Raw genomic sequence first — 9,416 nt, 5'->3', positions numbered from 1 at the left:
GCAAAATGCCAATTTTTAGGGAAATCAACATCTTTCCACAAGATCTTCTTGGGGATGATGAAATCCGACTTATCAAGCATATCAGAGTGAAAATAGGTGGTCTCACCTTTAGGACTAGTGCAAAGAGCCCCAGATCCAACGCTTGTGTTCATACTCTTATAAGCAAACTTGGTTATGATAGAAACAGGATTGTTTCCTGGTTTGATCTTAAAGCCATGAGTCTTAATATGCAGGACAATGGAATCTAAGATGTCTGCATCTCTTAATCTAACTGTGAAGTTAGGATAACACTGGAAATAAACTGGGCCATCATTCAGTCCAGCTTGGACTGCGCCTATAATAGAATCTCGATATTCGAGATGCCTATTATCCCTTAAACACATGACAATAGCGGTGTTTAAACCTAATCTTGTCAAAGGCTTAGCTGCTACTTGAATCATACCAAAGTGTATGAAATTATAACCATCTTTCTTATGCTTTTCAACGGATTTGTTATCTAGAAGTCTTATGACTTGGTCGTCTTGTTCTAAACTGACTATCATTTCAGAGGTCTTAATGGTATAATCTGTGAAGAACTTAAAGGTTCCTTTCTTATAAATTTCTTGATTAGACACCTTGGGTAATTTCCAATCATCTAAATCATTTTGAATCTTAGGATAGTTGATCTCTTCACTGTTTACAACAGTATCTTGAGAATCACTGGATCTCCTAGACATGGTTCGGAAAATTGAACTCATTTTAGGGTTTTTGATCTAGAGCCTAATAGTAGATTGACAAACCTTATGAGACGTCACCCCAACCCTCTTACAGCCTAACAAACGCCTATCCACGGCTAACAACGGCTCAACCGGCAGGGCTCGCGCTCCCAGGCACACTGCTACCTATCCTAGGATAGGCTAAGAACACCCAAAACAAGACCCAACTTCCCTCCCACATGGCTCTGATACCATAGACACCCAAGACAAGGTCATGTGCAATGAACAAATGAATTATGCCAGTGATTCAAAAGAAAGAAGAGGGTTAGAAAATACAGAAGATATCCAACAAAGAAATTTAAAGAGAAGGAACCAAAAACTTGTTAGTTCATCATAAGCTTAAAACGGACCATGTAGGCGGTATAAAATGAAAACATAAACTTAAAAACAAAGCTTAATTAAAACCGACCATATAGGCGGTATCAGAACATAAAATAAAATGAAAAATAAAATAAAAATTAAAACTTAATTAAAAACCATCCATATAGGAGGTAATCAAAACATACTTATATTATGCATAAGGAGAAATATCTTACAATGGACAAGGGAAGAAAGCTTGAAGAAAGCTTGGAGAAAGCTTGAAAGCTTGAAGAGGTTACATGATGAGAGAGAGAGAAGAGAGAAGGGAGAGAGAGAAAGAAGAGAGAAGGGAGAGCATAAGAGCCTAAAATTGAACGTGCTTACAAATGAGGCCCGAGCCTCCTTAAAAAGGCAAAAAATGAATTTTGAACAGTAACCATGAACAGTAGACCCGTGCTTGAATAGTGAATAGTGAACAGTGAATAGTAAGATTCACTTAAAATACCGAAAAACCCCGAAACACCCTTTTTCGGCTGAGAAGACTTCTGGCAAGCTGCTTTATACTGTGAAGACACATGCTTGCTGCTTTTGGAACAGATACTGCAAAGCTTGTAAAAAACTTTTGATGGAAGACAAAAGGCTGATGATTACTTAGATGTTCTTATGGGAGGAAGGATTCCTTCACAGTCATCACAATTGTCTGGAAGGTAGCTTGTTGAATCGTCAGACTCTGCATAAGAATTTTCTTGGGAAAAGCTTGAGCTTCCTTCATCAAGGATTTTCTCAAACTCTTGAGGGGTCTTAGCTGCTGCGAGCATGGCTTGTAACTGCTGCTTTTTGAGGAGAAACTGAGACATATCATCACTGGCTGAGACTTGTGAGGGGTTTTTGAGGAAATACTGCTTGACTGCATCAGTAGATGCATCATTTTTCAATGCATCCCACCACTTAGTTTTAAAAGTCCTTCCCAGAGATGGAAAGGCTGCTGATTCGTCTGTAATAATAATATAGTCCCACTGGACTATCCAAGCCAGGCCAAAATTGCTGAAAAAGAATAGTAAAGGGGGAAAAGCTAAAAGTTCTCTGGGAATATTAAAAGAACTTCTGAATAGCTCAAAGCCATCCATAATGGGCTTAGGAAGAATCTTAATAGTTGGACCATAATAAGTCCACCAACTGTAGAACCAAAATGGGAAAGAAGAAAGCTGATTCTTAGATGGAAAATAGAACATCCATGAATGATGGAAGTCCCTATTCTGGATCAGAAAAGCATTAAACCATGCTCTCTGATAATCCCAATAATTAAAAAACCTTGGCTTAGATGGTTCAGAAAATTCCCTTGAAAGATTAGGATTTTCGCCCCATTGCTTGACTGTAAGGATCTTATAGATATGGCAGGTGGAGAATGCCAATCCCATATTGCTGAATTTATCAGCGTTATGCTTAATCTTAACAGAACCAGTTTCTATAAGGACTGCTTCATAAAACTCTCTTGTTTTTAAAATATCACTAGAAGGATAATGAAAATTTTCTTGAAATGCTTTTGCAGCAATCTCTCTAGGGTTTTCAAAGAAAAATTCTCTTTCAATAACTAAAAGAGATTGATTTAAATCATTTTACCAATATCTTGATTTTGTTGAAAGAGGTGTGGGGTTGGCAGCCACCACAATTTGTTTGCTTGAAAAAGAAGAGCTTGTTGCTAATTCCTTTTGAAAGGGATTAGCCATAGTAACCTGCTTAAAGGTCTGAGACCCTGAGGTAGCTGGATATTGTGTTGCCTTAATAGGTTTAGAATGATCAGAAGGATCATAGTATAAGGTTAACCTTTTGTTAGGCATATGGCTGGATTCATGCATAGGTTTAGAAGAATGAAGCTTTGCCAAAAGTTGTGCTTCTTCCTCTTCAACTTGTTGACTCCAAATCATTTTATGGGTAGAAGGAGATTGGTTAGTTTGACTGGATTGGGGTTTGTGAGAGCTAGAAGCTTGGGTATTCTTTTTAGGGGCCATGATCTCATGAACCCTGCAAAATTCACGAGATAGCTGATTAGGGTTGAAATAATCTCCTTTAATAAAGTAACTTTGAAACTTAGATTTTAAAATAATATACCAGTTAATTAAATCATACTTAAAAGTTATATATTTAATTTTTCCAAAATCTTTGAAAAAAATAAAAATTTCTTGATTTAAAATCCCAAATTGAAATTTTGAAATGCATAAAGGAATGCTTAAAATGTTATTATGCATGAACTGGTTGCCTATTATCTTACTTGGGACATCTAACCCAACAAGGTTAATTTCTTGGTTAAGAGGGGTGATGCATCCAATTGGATTAGCTAATTCAAAAAGAATTTCCTTATCAAAAAGCTTAGTTCTTATACCTTGGTTATCTACCCATAAGGGATAAATAGAGCTTAAGAAGGGTATTCCTAGAAGGGCTTTTTCCTTAAGGTTCTTGACAAGGATAAAGGTTTGCTTAATACAGATGTCATGGTTACGGATATGAACATCTGTTAACTTATACTTAATGGCAAGTCTTTCGCCATTGGCTCCAAATAGAGACTCACTAGTCTCTTCGCATAAAGGAATAGGTACCAGACTTTCTTGAAGACAATTTTCAGCTGCTCCTGAATCAATCAAAGCAATAATATCAAAGACAAATTTATCTTTGACTACTATAGTAAGGGAGACTTCCCACCTCTGGAAGATAACCCTACTCACAGTATTCAAAAAAGTATTTGTCTCATTATCATTAACATGAGAAGATTCTGGAATATCCGTATGGATTTCTTGGTTGCCAATTCTATTGATTTGATCTTGGAGATCAGAGAGACCTAGACTTATGAATTGTCTTAACTCCTTAATCTCCTTTTTATGCTGCTTAACTTCTTCATGAAGTTCCTTAATGTTGACATCCTTGGGAGACTGCTGGTCGAACCTGTTTAAGATATCGTTAAGGTTATAAGGATTAACAGTCTTCTTGGCTTCTACCTTAACAACAGATTTCTTAAAAACTTCATAAAGGTTTTGCTTAGTTTTTTCATCTTCAACTTTTCTTAAAGTATCTAGGATGAATTCCTGATCTTGGCTTATGACATTTATGGTTTTAGGACGACAATTACAATTACCCTTAATACAAACATCTTGGTCACTAGAAGATTGGCTACAAACATCGCCACTGCTATCTAGTTGATTAATATCATCTTCATTATCTGAATCAGTCCTTGATTCAGAGTCTGAGTTTAACATTACTTTACAAAGCATATTTTTTAGGTCATCCGAGACACTTAAGTTGTTAATCTTTTGCTTAACTCTACAATATTTTTTATAATGGCCAACTTTGCCACATTTAAAACAGATAATTGGCTTGACATCTAAAGGAGTTTCTACCTTTTTCTGGGTATCTTTGTTGACTCTTCTTTGGACGTGCCTTGAATGCTTAGTATCATTCATCCTGTAGTTTTCATGGGTACCTCTTTTACTGTGGTAAAACTTATCTTTGCTAGGCTTCCTGCTTGGTTTTTGCTTAGAGGGAGGCATAGTTTCTTTTTGGCTGAAACCAAACTGGCTATAGAATGATCCAAATTCATTCTTGTAGATTTTTTGTTCATTCTTCATTTGTTGCTTAAGCTTGAAGTCATTGCACAACTTAATCCCTTCACCTGTGACAATGCTTATAATCTCACCATAGGTTAGCTTATCATAAGGGATTTGACCGTTATACTGTTCCCTTATCTTGATCCTAATTCTCTCAGAGACAAGCTTGGGTAATCCTGAGATGAATTTTTCTTTCCAAAAAGACTGGTTACAATCAGACCTTAACATGACTTTGGTTAGGAAGACTTCCTTATACCACCTAAAATCATGAAGCTTAGGACACTTAAGGTTGCTTAAGAGATCTGCAGTTTTATCCTTAATTTTTGCAGGATCTCCAATGAAGTGCTTGGATATTGAGTAGATTAGAGTAGCCACTGCATCCTCAATATCTTGGCCATCTTCGTCTTTAACAACTTCATTACTCTCATTGATCCTATAGGCCTTAAGGATACTATTCTTATCATCAAAAGTGAGATAATTATCCCACCAACCCTTAAGCTGACCTATAAACCCAGCAACAATGGTCTGAGCTATAGCATGATCTGGCAGTCTATTGTTTAATTTATAGGCTGTACTAACCATGCTCATTTCTTGAAACTTAGTGAGTATGTTATACTCGGTCATACCGTCTATGTTCCATTCATAGATAGTACCACTGGTGTATGAGGCTTGAGTATACTGATTTCTTTCCTCAAACTGCATGTCCGGAAAAGTAGGCCTAGGATAGTAATTCCTAGTCTTAAAGGTTTCCAAGTTGTTAATAATTTGGTTATGGGGTTCCTCAGACATCTTAATTAGTTCATCAGCTTCTTCTTCTGAACTAATATCACCTTTAACCATGTTGATCCTCTTATCAGGCTGAACAGTCAAAGGAGTAACAAGATTATCCTTAATCTTCTGATTAGTCCTATCGACAAAAGCATGGTTGACTTGGGGATTTTCTTGGAAATCCTTAGAGAATTCATATGGCTTATTTTCATTATTACTACTGGTAACCTTTATACGCTTAAAGGGATAATCTGGATATTCCTCTTGTTTGAAGAGTTCAAACCAGATCCAAAACTTAATATTTTTCTTTTCTTGTCTTAAGTAGGCATAGAATTCTTCTTGGTAAATGGTTCTAATGACCTTTGGGACAGTGCTAAAGAACCAATCATTTCTTTGCTTATTGACTTCAGAATAGAAGTCCTTTCTTAAGAGATCCTTGTTGATCTCAAAGTCCTCATCACTTAGGCTTATTGTGTTAATCATCTGAGAATAGGTAGGAGACATAACAGGGGACTCATCCTGTTGGGATTCCTGAGTAGACTCATTTTCCTCAGAGTAAAATGGTCTAGCCACATTGGTGTAACTTCTGACACCTGTTAGCTTAACGTTCTTAGGATTTCCTGAGCTGGATCATTCTTCTTCCCTAGTGGTTCTAACTGGGATGGAAGAGCTTGAAGCTCTAGAGGGTTCATAAACAGAAACTCTAGGGCTGCTGGAATGTCTGAAAGATTTGGAGAAAACCAGTTCTCCTCCTCCATCTGGATATTGAACAATTTGTTCAATACTTTCAGAACGCTGTGCTATGGCTGGAATAGCATTAGCAAAATGCCAATTTTTAGGGAAATCAACATCTTTCCACAAGATCTTCTTGGGGATGATAAAATCCGACTTATCTAGCATATCAGAGTGAAAATAGGTGGTCTCACCTTTAGGACTGGTGCAAAGCGCCCCAGATCTAACGCTTGTGTTCATGCTCTTATAGGCAAACCTAGTTATGATAGAAACAGGACTGTTTCCTGGTTTGATCTTAAAGCCATGAGTCTTAATAAGCAGGACAACTGAATCTAAGATGTCTGCATCTCTTAATCTAACTGTGAAGTTAGGATAACACTGGAAATAAACTGGGCCATCATTCAGTCCAGCTTGGACTGCGCCTATAATAGAATCTCTATATTCGAGATGCCTATTATCCCTTAAACACATGACAATAGCGGTGTTTAAACCTAATCTTGTCAAAGGCTTAGCTGCTACTTGAATCATACCAAAGTGTATGAAATTATAGCCATCTTTCTTATGCTTTTCAACGGATCTGTTATCTAGAAGTCTTATGACTTGGTCGTCTTGTTCTAAACTGACTGTCATTTCAGAGGTCTTAATGGTATAATCTTTGAAGAACTTAAAGGTTCCTTTCTTATAAATTTCTTGATTAGACACCTTGGGTAATTTCCAATCATCTAAATCATTTTGAATCTTAGGATAATTGATCTCTTCACTGTTTACAACAATATCTTGAGAATCACTAAATCTCCTAGACATGGTTCGGAAAATTGAACTCATTTTAGGGTTTTTGATCTAGAGCCTAATAGCAGATTGACAAACCTTATGAGACGTCACCCCAACCCTCTTACAGCCTAACAAACGCCTATCCACGGCTAACAACGGCTCAACCGGTAGGGCTCGCGCTCCCAGTATATATATATATATATATATACATAGCATGTCTCAAATCAAGGAGGGTTCACAAGCATATTCAAAAGTGACCAAATTATCAAAATAAAAGGAATTATCATTAAACAAGGTAGAATATTGATTCATAAAAGAAACTCCAAATAAATATCAAGAAGTGTTATCTCATAAAAATAAAAATTAAGTAACATCTTTAACATGTCCAGATTACTATCCAAAATTCCAAATTAATTAATTATAATACAACTAATATCGAATTTATTCACAAGTAGGTCCATAGAAAAATCAGCAAATGATCAGAACAAAGGACTCTACAAAATAAATCTAAAACAAATATCTAGAAGTTAAGTTTTATCATGAAAATTCTCAAAGAACATATCCTATATGTATATTTTATCATCCAAGTGAGCAAATTAATTAACTAGTTCTTATTTAGTACCAGATTTCATAATGATAATAATAGGTCCAGAACAAGGAATCTTTTTAAGGTATTCAACAATTTTTTAGTTTCCACTAGGTCTTGGTAGCACTAGAGACAAGGACAATGACAGCATACTACCTTGACCCAATGCTATATCAACCATGTGATGATCTTAAGAATGTAGTTAACATGTAAGTTTCTCTATTGTCAAACTTGAATCATCCATGATGTGTACTTAATATTATTGGCATCATGTAGGGCACTAAGAATCCATCCACCACAAAAACAAAAAACATCCAAGAGGGAGCCTACATGGGTAAAGGTTATGGTGAGTATGAGTTATGTCACTTTGAATGTGGTTTGTTAATTTTAGTTCATAGTAATAAAGTACTACAAATCATACATTTTTATTCTAAAGCTCACAATACAATGATTTCTATTTGCATCTATAGTGTCCTAGGCAAAACACATTTACTAGTGACAATTATTAGTGAAACATAAATATTGCAGTGCTTGATTTAGAAGTTGCAATCCATTACTAAGAAAAAAGGAAGATTTGTTTTTATTGGGCATGAAAAGGAGTTTCTTGTGTTGCATTCTTATCAGTTAGCTTCTGCCATGTACTTTAATCATTTTAGTGGTATTTTATTTTCAAGATGCATTGGTTTTCCCAGTTTTCAAAATTATTTTTTAACCATATCCATGTTATTCCTAATATTTTTATGATGTGCCCACTCTATTCCATATGACAATTCTTTGGTACAACCCTCTGTATTGTAGGCCTCAATTTAATGCTCTTTTCTAATGTTGGGGTAGGCAACAGAGGTGACATTTTCTTTCCCTAATTTGGAACTAATTTTTCACTTTATACTTTCTTGGTTGTCATGTTTAGTTCAACCTCAAATATTCTCATTAATAAATTTGGTTTGGTAATCCTAGGTACAATCATTCGAAGTAAATTTTAGCTAGAAATGCTTACTACTATTTTCTTTATTTTTCTAGCAATTCTTTAGGAAATGCAAAGAAAAAAAAAAGCTAACCAATCCCTTATACAATTTTTTCTTTAGTGCCAAAAACCTTACATTATTAATTAAAATCTCACAAACTTCTAGTTGTCTTCCACATGGTTGAAGACCTTTTCTCCGTGATATACTTGTTGTCTTTAATTTTTGGTAATAATTGTGATTTGATACATTGCAACTTAATGGCTTCATCTCTGTATTCTCCATGGATCAAGCTTTTCTCCTATTATATAAATAGGTTAACAAAATGGCAAAGATATTTCTAATCTGGTAGTAGCAAGAGCTTTGTCACATTAAAACGTCATTATTTTAAGACCTCTTATTTGTGGTAGGTTTACAAATAACATCACAGTTTTTTTTTTTTCGAAATGATAAGCATAATGAAACTTTCTTTTAAATAAATTAGATTTAACTTTGTTTAGGGTTGCCTAGTTTACTGATTTCTAATATAGGAAGTTATACCCAAGTATATGCTTACATTTTCCCCTATTTCATATTATCTAATTAGTCATTGGAATAGTTGTAGTTATTACTATTTAATTTGAATCACTTTGTTGTTTTTCAGATATTAGGCTTTTTTTGTTATGCTATGTCAACCTTTTATACTATTGTTCCCTTTCGTCTATAGGTTAGTTTCCATCTCACCAATTGTCATTGGTGGAATTGTTTTTTCTTTATATATTTCTTTTATGTTTAGTTAATGTCTTGATACCTTGAAAGTCACTGCACCAAACATAATTATCATTTATGTAGCAAATATTGCCTAAAGATTAAGTAAGGTAATGTATTAGTCTCTTTCCTATTTGGTTTTCTATTCATGATCATCTAAAAGATTGAGGGGGACAATTTTCATAATACAAGGCAATGG

This window comes from Vitis vinifera, chromosome 4 (assembly GCF_030704535.1).
Source record: "Vitis vinifera cultivar Pinot Noir 40024 chromosome 4, ASM3070453v1".
NCBI lineage: Eukaryota > Viridiplantae > Streptophyta > Magnoliopsida > Vitales > Vitaceae > Vitis > Vitis vinifera.
The sequence above is the reverse complement of the archived record's forward strand: the minus strand, read 5'-3'. Positions refer to the sequence as shown.